The sequence below is a fragment of the Vicugna pacos genome, chromosome 5, assembly GCF_048564905.1.
Source record: "Vicugna pacos chromosome 5, VicPac4, whole genome shotgun sequence".
Taxonomy (NCBI): Eukaryota; Metazoa; Chordata; class Mammalia; order Artiodactyla; family Camelidae; genus Vicugna; species Vicugna pacos.
The window spans coordinates 36261645-36274227 of record NC_132991.1 but is presented as its reverse complement, the minus strand read 5'-3'; the positions used below and the strand labels follow the sequence as shown (position 1 = coordinate 36274227).

At 34.2% G+C, this 12583-nt stretch overlaps 1 protein-coding gene across 7 annotated transcripts in view; it reads right to left on the bottom strand.

Annotated features, from left to right (window-relative positions):
* Positions 1-12583, bottom strand: part of TANK (TRAF family member associated NFKB activator) — a 79481-nt gene that overhangs the window by 13127 nt on the left and 53771 nt on the right. The gene's annotated exons all lie outside the window — the stretch shown is intronic.

Genomic DNA, 12583 nt, shown 5'->3' with positions numbered 1-12583 from the left:
CAATACAAAAAATCCCATTTTATTAGGAGCCAGAAAAAACCAAAAAGTGCTCTGTAATTTTAGCCTGAAAATGAAGATAGTTAACATAGAAACAGTAATGAAGACTATTCTAGTTTTCACAGTACTGACTTTGACATAAAGTAGGAATGACTGCTTCTGAAGTTAAACCTTGAAAGCTAAAGTGGGGGAGGCGTGGGGAGAATGAGGTGTAGGAAAAGAATGGTAAATTTTTGTTTGGCTTGCCAAATAACTGGTGTTGACTTCTGTGGTGTTTAGATTTGATAGCTGGTGCGGGTGAATGTATCTGGGAAAGATTCCTTGGGTGTTTTGACAGGGGGTAAAGGGAGGACTGCTTTATTGTGGAATTTCTATGAAGTATCTAAACTAAGGTCTTCAAGCTTCTTTAGGGTTAGGAACAGCTCTGTTTACTATTATTTCTGTTATCATTATTGAAGAAAAGTATTGCGAAAATTATCATTTCTTTCCTTCAAAGGATTTAGAATTAGTATAGTCAATAGCAACTCCAACACTTTCCCCAGAAGCTCAAGACTTTCTTTTAAATGCTAAATTATCTTACCTAATGAAGATTACTCAGTTTGCTGAGCATCCCAGAGAGTAAACATCAGAATAGATAATTTGTATTTTTCTTTAAAAAATGTTTTTTGGTTTTTTTTGGAGGGGGAGAGATAATTAGATTTATTTATTTATATTTAGTTATTTATTTAAATGGAGGTACTAGGGATTGAACCCAGGACCTCCTGCATGTAAGCATGTACTCTACCACTGTACCTTCCCCAACTCCCCCAGTATTTTTCTTTCTATTCTCAAATATTATCCAGGTGGACCCTGTACTGCAGGAAGTTGAAGTTATTACAACTTCAAATAAGAAAGCAAGAGAACTCAGAACACTATATTTTTGGAGGTTTTAAACGTTAAATCATTCAACAAATGAATTTATTTTGAGGTACTAAAACTTAAAATACTTAACATTATAAACTGTTCCAAGTACTAGTTTGGAAATGGCGAACTTGTGGAACGAATACTGAAATAAGAGTTTTACACGTCGTACTTTTCATTTACACTTCCAGTATGGCACGGGGATAAGTCATTCAACTAAATCATTAAGATAAACCCATTTGAAACAGTTGGAAGACGTTGTGAAATGATTCCTTAAATTTCCTCTTATGTAAATTGGGAGAATTTGTTTTAGTGTAAATCAGTTTAAGCTTCTCATAGATGTGTATTATATATATAAAAAAATGTTCTGTTCAAGGCCTAGTTGAATATGCAATGATATTTAAGAAGGAGAAAAAACAAAAAGTGGCTAATATTTCATGAGTCCAAAACCACATTTATTCTTAATGGAAAGATCTTGGGAAATGTTTTTGTGTTGGAATATAGGATCTGTTAGACATCAACATTTCAAAGAAAGAAATGTATATTTTCCCCAATGCCTGCCTTTTTAATATTTGGTACTAAAAGCAGAAACATTTTGTTCCTTTCATAAACCAATATGAAAAATAAGGAGATGATTCACAATAGCCAAGATATGGATTCAATCTAAGTGTCCATCGATAGATGAATGGATAAAGAAAATGTGGTAGATATGCAGTAGAATGTTGTGTGCAAATATGTGTTTACATATATGTATACAGGAATATTCTAAGAATGAATACAACAGCCTTAAAAAAAAAAGGAAATCCTGTCACTTGAGACAATATGGGTAAACCTGGAGGACATCATGATATGTGCAGTAAGGCTGGCACAGAAAACTACAGCATGATCTCACTTACATGTGAAAGCTAAAAAAGCTGAACTCACAGAAGCAGAGTAGAATGGTGGTTGCTAGGGTTTGGGAGGTGGGGGCAACTGGAGATGTTGGTCAAAGAATACAAAATTTCAGTTATGCAGGATGAATAAGTTCTGGAGATCTAATGTATAGCACAGCAACTACAGTTAATACTACTACATTATATACTTGAAATTTGCTACAAGTATAAATCTTAAATGTTTTCACTACAATAAAAAAGAAAGATAACTATGTGAAGTGATGGTATATTACTAAGATGACTGTGATAATCATTTAATAATGTGTACATATATCAAAGCATCATGTTGTACACTGTAAATATATACAATTTTTATTTGTCAATTTATACCTCCACAAGGCTAGGGGGAAAATAGAAATGCAATGAAAAATTTTAATCAGCATCATGTTTCTTCTTAAAATCTTTAAGCAACTAAAGTCAGCAAAATTAAATTGAGCTATGGAACTTTTAAAGATAATTCAGCTCAAACTCCTTAATACCTATTGGTATATTCTCTCATATGGAAGAAATCTAAACTTTAAAAGGCTAATACTGAATTAAGGTGGTAAGTTTTCAATGATGTATGCTTGAACTATAGCAATGACTATTGCTTTATTCCAGGGTTCATAAGAAAAATTCCCTCCAAACTCTGGTTGAGATCCTTTCTCACAATAAGAATATTTATTTTCAGGTGGCTCAGGCAACTGAGTGTAGCCATATTTGATTTTGTTTCTGAGATTATATTTTAAAAACAAAAAAGAGAGTTATGTTCTTACTTGGAACAATGTAAACCAAGAAATAAGCCAAGGTGAGATGAGATGGATTAGTAAAGGGAATATAAATTGTGGAATAGTTATAAATACTAACTCGATAAAATTTACTACAGAAAAAGCAAAAATGAGCAGTGGAAAAAGAAACTGAAAATAAGGATTCACTTATCACTTAGATTTCTGAAATCAAGAATAAAAGGTTAAAGGAGAAACTGAAGTTGAATATTTACCAGTTTTAGATATATTGAGACAAAGATGTTATGGTGAAGTGAAGCACTGAATATGGCTGAATTAGAGAGAAAGTGAGAAAAAGGCTAAGACTGAAGAGAAAAGAAAATAGGAACAGAAAAAAATTACAAGAGATTTGATGGGAATATAAGACACAGTAAAAGAAAAGTTTGAAGACAAAAGATAATTTTAAAAAATACAAGGAAATTGTACTTATAAGAACTTACAGCCATGTGAAATCTATGGTTCTCTCACCCTCAATAATTTTACTAAAAACCTAGAAAAGCAAAAGGAACACAAATCCTAAAAGCCTTGTCTGTTCTGCATGTCAGTGTGCTAGGCAAACCCACTTCCAGGGTGGGAACAATTCCAGGACAAAATGGGATCCATCCCAGAGTTCTAAAGAAAGTGGCAAGAAAATAAACAATATAGAAATAAAATTAAATATCCCAATCACTTCCAAAGTCTTTCAAAGTTTTGGATTTAATGTAAATCCCCCAAAGCCTCTATTAGTTCAATGTTAACAATAAAACATTAAAAGAAAAATAAATTCCTTTACCAGTACTTCACAATTACTATAATTTTAATTCCATGAAGTTAATTTGAAGCAGAGTGAGATTAACACTTTCCTACTCCCTGTCTTTTGAGTCTTTCTTAATAGTTTAAAAAATCTTTATTTTCTTAATAGGAAGAAATACTGAATTGTGAAAATCTCTTTTTATGAATGCTAAATAGAAAAATAACATAAATGACCAACTTTAAAAAGTAAGGTTTTCCATGCTTCCCCTCTTCCCTTCTTCAAACACTGCATTTAAAATGAAATTATCTGGGAAAACCCCTTTCATTAGTCACAAATTTTGTTACACCATTTCATGGCGAACATAAAATATCTTCATGAAAATAGCTATTATTTAAGCAATTTGCATATATTACTTATTTAACTTAATCCACAAAATCCTGTGAATTAAGCATTTTGATTTTAAAGTTTTCGATAGTAAATAAGGCACAGTATTGTGCCAAGTTTTGACATTTAAATATTACAGAGGGAAAAACCTTTGGTATGGACTTTTTTGTGCTCAAGAATGTCCAAGTAAAAATTTACACCCTCAAATAGATTTACTAGACAGATTTACTCAAGTTCTGCTAAGCCAGATCATTTGTTGACATGGGCAATTTGGCAATAGTTTCTTAACCAAAATTTCATAGTTTAAATATTTCTCAAACTTGTTATTATAAGTTAACCATTTGACAAAGCATGACAGTGGTGTACCTTACTGTTAATTCTATCCTCTCAAAACCTTAATTCTCTTCCTGCCCTGCCTCCCTAATAGAAGACTCCTAAATAACTTCCTCCTTCTTAATAGAAGACTGGGCATAGTTATAGTAGCTGATTTAAAATCCTTGTCTGATAATCTCAAAATCTGCATCATCTTAGGGTTGGTATGCATCATCTTAGGGTTGGTATCTGTTCCTTAAAATTAGGTCACATTTTCTTGACTCTTCATATGTTGAGTAATTTTGGACTGTACTCTGAACATGGTAAATATTATGTTGGAGAGAAATTACGTTATATGGTGCCAAAGGGGGTTGGTATTTTTGGGTTTGCAGGCAATTAAGTTGGTTACACTCAGAATCCAAATTGTCACTCCACTGAAGAGCAAAAACTCGGATCGCAGTTCATTCCTTTATGTCTTAGCTGCAAACTGCTTTCAGTTTGCCTGCACATCCTTGGGCTCAGAGAGAGCTAGAGAATTGGGCTGAGTTTAAACACAGAACATAGGTTCTCTCTTCCTAGCTCTCTTCTCTGTAGGGCTCCTCTCACTCTGGTGACCATGGTTATTCTGGGCTCATTTTCCTTTCTGATTCTTCCAGCCAGAATGGTGGTGGGCTTTCAACTGGAATTTCAGTCACTGCATCTGTGGCCACAAAGGATAAAACCTCAGAAAACTGGGAATTTACTCTGAGCTGATTACATGCTCCACATTTTCACTCTTCTCCAAACTATGCAAAGTTTATATCCAAAGTCCTCAGGTAGTTGTTTTTTTGTGTGTGTGTTCTACAGAGTTATTAATGTTATCTATAGAGGACTGGTTTGTTGGGCACTCATTCCTTTGTAACAGATGAACTCCCAAACTCAGATTTGTTTTAATCCCTCCATTCTTCTAAGGATTCCCCAGGATTTTCCTGAGATGTCTTAATCACCAATCCAAAGACTTCCTAAAGCTCTCCTGCTTACTGCTCATTCAACAGTACTTCACACTTACGAACAGCTCCTTCTTGAGACTTTGACTACCAGTATAATATTTAGGTTTCCTTCTTAAGTTTTAGTGTTTTCATTAGTCCCTGTTCTTTGTAGGCCAAAAATGCGGGCATTCTCTAAGGTTCAGACATGGGTACGCTGTTCTCCCCATTATACACCTTATTACTCATTCTCATGTTAAATCTATTGAGTATTCATTTCCTAAAGTCTGTATCTTCAGGCCCACCCTCTCTGATAGCCACTCCCAAATTCTCTTTCAGTCCAATATATTTTCACTTGTTCTACTGTCTACTGTAGAGCACCAAGTTTTAAAACATAACATAATCACCTTTTCCTCAAATCTGGTTCACACTTCTAATCTTCATTTTCCTTTATTAATGAAAGGCCATACTGCTTAGCATCAAAAAAATCTTAGGGCAATATAAAACCTTAAAGAAACGGAGTTTAGGCTTTCCTGAAATAATGAAATTCAAAACAAAACTGCAGGTCTTCTAAAAGGCTACCAACTTTTTATTTTGCCAAGAAAGAACTTAGTGAAAACAAGTAACTATTAAAATCTATTATTTTCTTCATGTAAAAAAGAAATGGATATTTACCAAAATGTACGATGGAGTTTTAGATTCAGCTTTATAAAAAGTTTTCACTTTGTCCTTAGAACAAGATGAGAAACAAGAGCTGGGGACAAGAAGAGGGATTCTGAGGCTGCAGCTTGGGGAAAGAGGAGGAGAGAATGTTCAATCACCAGCAGCAAGAAGGGAAAGCAAGAGGACTACTGGCCGTCCAGCAGGAGTACGTGCTAGATGACACTTTCAGGGAATGTGGACAAGCCTGTGACCCCTGTGGCATTATTTGGATGGAACACAGAGGGAAATACTGTTAAATAGTAAAGAGCAATTAGGGGTAGAAATAACAGTGGGTGAACCCATCCAATATGGAATACAAAAATCACACCACCATTGATAAACACAACCAGAGAGAGAAAACAAAAGATATCCATCTTGGAATTATTTGGTTTTCCAGAAGAACTTAACCAGTAAAGAAAAAAACAACAAAAACCACAGGTTAATGACTTACAGAATGCCTGGGAACCACTTTACAATAGATTCATTAGGATTCTAGGATTGATCTATCGATCGATCGATTGATCTATCTATCTATCTTAGAGCAAAATATCAAGTGTATGAAAAGATGTCTAATTGGCAAAGAAAAAAGTCTTTCAGGGAAAAAGTCAGCTTTTATAACATGGCAAGAGTGCCTTAAGCAAAGCAACAAATAAGTTGAGAGAATATAACCTATTAGTTGCAAATGAAAAACCAGGTGAGCCTTCCCCATCTCTCTTCCACCAAATTCTAGCAATATCTTCAAGGGGACTACAAGTTCAGCAGGAGTTGTTAATATACAATATTGGGAAAAGTGCTAGCTAGAGATTTTGTGGTAAAATGAAGCTAAGTTATTTTCTTACTGTTGATTTCAGATCCTATAGTATATTCTTGTGCCTTTAAAAATTACCACAGAGAATACATAGTACGCAGCATTTCACAGGTCTAGGGTTCTGTAGAACACCTCAAGAAATACATCACTCACCACACTGTCTTTTAACTGATTAGAGGCAGTTTAGTTTACTTTAGACTTAATACAGTATGTGTAGGTAAGTAACCATGATTAATTTACAGGTATTATGATTTACAGTATAAAGATGTAAAACAAGTAAGTACTCAATAAATGTGAAAGGAACTGATAAGCAAGCTCCATGAACTCTATGCCCAAATAAGGGTACCTGAGATGCTAAAGAACTCTTAAGAACCTGACATTTTTTCAGTAGGATGAAAAGTAAATAACTTACTGAGGAAAAAAGTTAACATGATTTTTCTAACAGGAAATTATAATCTGGTAAAACCAGTGGTTCTCAAAATATGATCTAGGTTCACTGTGGGTCCTGAGATCCCTTCAAGGGATGCACTGTTGGGACAGGAAATCTGCATGGGCCCTGAGTGTCCCTGCACATTTCTGCTGTGTGTGCCAAGAATATAAGGCTCTGATTGTCCCTTTACTTGGGACATTTCTCAGGGTTGTGTGTGCAAAGCACAAACTTGAAGGATGTCTCCCTCTTGGCCAACAAGCAGGCTGCTTACTGCTTGCTATAAAATGGTAGGTTTCCCAAGCTCAACTGTTTCTGTCCTTTATTTATTTATTTATTTATTTATTTATTTATTTATTTATTTATTTAAATGGAGGGAGGTAATTTTAGGTTTATCTATTTGTTTATTTATTTATTTAATTATTTATTTTATTGAGAATTTTTTTTTTAAACAGAGTACTGGGAATTGAACCCAGGATCTTGTGCATGCTAGACATGCACTTTACTACTAATCTATACCCTCGTCCCAGTTTCTCTCCTTTAATGCAATCCATTGCATATGTAGGCAACCATCTGGGTCTTCCTTGTGTCCTCTACCACAGGACCAATGTAAATATAATGCTCTTATTGCTCAATGTTCTATGAATAACAAAGACCTCTTTTCTCTGATTCAAGAGTCATGCGTCTTCTTCCAGCATCCATGAAGTAGTAACTGTTTAACTTACTGCTTGTAGGTAGGGTAAAATCAAATCCCAGACACTGAAATCCATGGGGTCAACAACTGTCACAACAGTATTAGGTATCATTTGCCTTTAAAAAAAAATTTTTTTTTTTTTACTGTGTTGACATTTATACTAATGATGCAGAAGCAATGATGAGTAAAACTGCTGATGCCTAAGTATGACCAACACCATGGTACCAAACTGTAGTCATTTACTCTTCAGTGCCATACATCTAGTAAAAAAAGAAGCCAGTTTCACCTCAGAATGTCCTTGATGACACAGTAAAAATTATTAATTTTATTGAATTTTGTCCCAAGTTAACATTTTTTAATATTACATGTGACAAAATGGGAAATATACACAAAGGACTTATGTTCCATACTGAAGTACAGAGCTGTCTTGGGGAAAAGCACTTGCGCTAGTGTTTGTTTGAGCTGCAAGCTGAGCCAGTCACTTTTTTAATGGAATGCCATTTTTCATTTGAAAGAATGACTATCATGCAAACTATGGTTATTCAGACACTTTCTCAAAAACAAATGAAGCTAGTTTCTTACTTTAAGGAAAACAACTGGCAAGATTTGTTGTCTATGAAAAAATTTAAGTATTCAAGTGAAAATTTTGAAAAACTCACACCTGTTACAGTAACCTTGACAGCTGCCCAGTAAAAAGACTCTTCTGATAATTGATGATGTTAAATGTGATTTAAAATATTACAGCATGAAATAAGTCAATATTTGGAAGATCGGCAGAGCTCAGTGAACCAATATTTCCTAATGACCAATTTATGATGCTACAAAATCATAATGAAGTAAAAGATACATACAAAGTATAAGACAGACCAATGGCTTTTAATGTAGCGGAAAAGTCTGTTGGTTTCAGCTTTTATACTGCAGCTAACATTTAAGAAACTACCACTATCAAGTTTGGGTATAGTATCAAAGAAGAATATCCACAATTTCTAAAAAGATTATTAAAATACTCTTCCCTTTCCCAACAACATATCTATGTAAGGCTGGATGTTCTCCATGTAATTCAACCAAAAAATCCCCCAAAGCCCCCCAAACCCCAAAACCACCCACCACAACATATCACAACAGATCAAATGCAGAAGGATTTCTAACTCTGAAAAACAAACACCTTCAAAATAGACTTTGAGAACTTTGGGGATGACAGATTACATTAATAAGAGAAACTAGATTGTTTTGGGGGAACAGCCCTAACCTGCTGAGGTTGAAAAAACAGCCTTTCATGCCTTAGTCAAAAGAAATTAAGGCTGAATAGAATATACCAACTCTGTTTGTAGGCTCTGGAGAAGAGTAGAAAAAAGAAAAATGGGAAATATGAGAAAGGGTACAATAAGGGGAAATAAGGGGAGAAAAGCCACATTAGAGATATTCAAATTTGCTTAGAAGCCAAGGAAAAGAATTTAAACAGTGATATGCTACTTCTCATTTTCTTCTCCTCTCAAAAATTATTTCCAGTATTAATAACAAAGCAAAAACTCTAAAATTATATATTAAGAGACCCAGAACAGGAAAGGGTTATGATGGATTACTAATTCAGCTTTGCAAACAATTTCTACAACAGAAGTTTCAATGTAAATATTAAAATGCTTTGGAAATCAACATTTTTTTCCTTAGAGTTCATGATATATTTATTATAACACTTTGGGAAAAACTCTGAACTTTAATAAATGAACTTGCTGAAAGTAACTTTTTCCCTTCTAATTATTACTCTACCAGAGAGTCTATAAGCAAGACTAATCTCAAAAGAAAAGTAATATAGAAGTGTTATATATAAAAAGAAGGCATATTTGATCCAATCTCCAGAAATAAAACCAGGGGGAATGGGACATTTGCTCTGACCAAGAAGGCACGCTGCTATACACGTGCACGTCTTCTCTAATGCTCTGGAATCCCCAGACGAGACTGGCATGTGCCACTGTATTGTGGGCATTTCTATTTAATAAAAGATTACAAAAAGGAGGAATCAAGCATTAAAGGAATATAGGGATAATTTTTTTTTAAACTTGAGTAATGAACATAAGTAGTCATATTTTTTTCAAGTTCTTCTCTGAAGAAAGGTACTATGATAAAGATAATACAAACCACATTTGCTTCGCCACGGAAACCACTTGATAGTTATGTATCTTGACTAATGGTCTAACTTTTAACTTTTTTTCAAATAATAAAAACATGTTTATCATATACCTGTATATGATACTCTAAAGCCTTTACAATGTATATAAAATCAGGTACCTGACAATATATAGCTATTTAACCAAAGAGATTTGCAATACAGAAAGTATCCAGAGCGTTGAGAGAAGCTATGGGGGCCTGAAACTCAGATGGAGATCCCTGAGTGGGAGGTGCACCTCAAGTCCAGAGTATATGAGATATGAACAGTTCAAGGATGGGGATGCCATTCAAGACCTAAACTTGTGAGTAGGATTTTATAAGCTACAGAAGCCCAGAAAGCAGATCAGGTTAAAGTTCACACACTTCCTGTAGAAAATGTCATACATAGTAACTCGAGAAACACATCATGGGTAAATGTCTCTCACTAAAACTGTCTATAGATTAAAGTTAACAAAAAGGTTAAGAAGCACTCTCTCCTCTCAAGTCACAATTATGTCAATAATTTTAAAAAGGTTATAGTAAATAAAATTGTTCTTCCAAAACCCTCAGTTTTAGCTTTCAGTTTATTTAATGTTCTCCAAAGTTCTTGCCTAGATTCTTGCCTAGAAATTATTCTTCTTCCATTAAAATACTGCAGAAAATTTAAGTCTACATATCTATGCACATACTAACTACCAAGATATAAGCAAGTTAAGAATTTGTTTTCTTTTCCCTACTTAAACTAAATGTTGAGCACCTGCTCAAGCCTACTTTCAGCTCAGTGGGAGTTTTTATTTTTAAGTTAAGGTCCTATATGTTTTCTCTGTACCATAAATTGATAATTAGGATTTCATTTTGTCATGTAATTAGGACTTTACATTGTCATAATGCTTGCTAATTGCTTTTGGGTCTCCAAATCTTTGTTTCCCCAACCAGACTGTAGCTCCTTAAAGGAGACAGATCTTGTCTTACTCTTTTTTTGTATTCCTATCCAGGACTAGCAAGACAGGCCAAATAAACGGAGTTCAAGAAATACTTTTTGTCTAAGTGACTGACAAGTGAATTTTTAGACATCAGCTTTCTTCAAACATGTCAGAGCTTCTATATTTACTTGCAATTGCCAGGTACAGCACTCTTATTTCCTTAATGTTAGCACTAATGGCAGCTCCCCAGCTTCATCACTGTTTTACTATTCTAAACCTACAAAATCTTTCCTGCTCAAAGCTACCATGTATCTGCTGATCTAATCACAATGATAGCTACATTAGAATTCTGCCAACTGTCTGACTGGCATCTTTCAGTAACAACTGCATTCTTTGTGTTTTTAAATTTTTGACTAAACCTTGTAACTCAGACGAAAAAAGACATATAAAAAGAATAAATCATGTATATAGAAAAACAAATAAAGCATAAAACAGCTATTTGTGGGGAGGGTATAGCTCAAAGTGCTAGAGCACATGCTGAGCATGCATGAAGTCCTGGGTTCAATCACCAGTACCTCCTCTAAAAAAATTAAATAAAAGCTCTTTGTACACATGAACACATGATCTCTAAATACTTAAAACTTCAAATAAACTCATACTATAATCTACTTCATATCTTGGATCCTAGAATCTGAAATAACTTTACAACATTCAATAATGTCTATTTTGGTTATTAAACCAAGACTCTAAGTCGGAGGGCAGTTCAGAGTTACTGAATGAATGAGTAAAGAAAAATTACCAATATCCCCAAATTCTTTTATGTATTCTATATTATTGCGCTCTACATTTTTTCTTGCATCAAAACATTCTAGACTTTTGTATAACTTCTACAAAAACAAAAAATAGGATAGAAAGATGAGGGCAAAATTTTTTGTCAAACCCTAGACATCAAGGATAGCATTCAGTTTGGCAATTGAAGTGCTTCCCAGAAACAGTATTATTAAAATATCTCATTTCTAAGATCATAAAAATGACCCAGTATATTACAATCCTAGTTTAAAAAAAAGTGAATTAAACAATGCCAATATGTATTTATATTAAACTATAATTTGTTAAATAATAACTGTCATGACATATGTTACTATGTCTGACAATGGTGTCCTGCAAACGAGATAGGAGTCTTTGTCAAGAATAAGTGTGTATATTTTTGTGTTATTTGATTTCTTACATATAAATATTTTTAATTTTAAAAATTAGTTATAAAAGAGAGTAAGTAATAACATGCAACAGTTTCTTGATTCTCTAAAGCACTGCTCAGCTAATCCCTGGAAAGTCTATATTCATAACAGAATTTCTGAAATTATTCTCAAGATAAGTTATGATATTTCTTTCCTCTGAGATTAATAATGATAGGATTCAGGAAGCTGAATTGATTATTAAGTTCTGTCAGGTTCCTTTACCTTTCATTAATAATTATCATATGGTAAATGAAGTACCACTCCCCACCACACCCTTGATCTCTGATACCCTCTTCTGCACACCACAATCTGCAATCCCTGGGATGCTTTTAAAATATGTCTACAAAATCTTTGACTCTTTCTTTCAAGATGAAGAGCTAATTTCCTTGTCTCTGGAGCACTTAGTGACTTATTTCTAATGAATAGAATGAAGTGGAAGTGAAGGTATGTGATTTTAGAGACGAGACTGTAGAAAGTACTGTGGCTTCCTCCATGCTCTCTTAGATTTCTTAGAAGATAGCTGGCACTCTGTGAGGAGAGGATCATACGGTGAGGTCTCCTGCCAACAGTCATGTGAGTGAGCCATCCTGAAAGTGGATCCTCCCACTATGGGCAAGGGCTTCAGTCATCTGACTTCAATCACATGAGATCCTGAATCA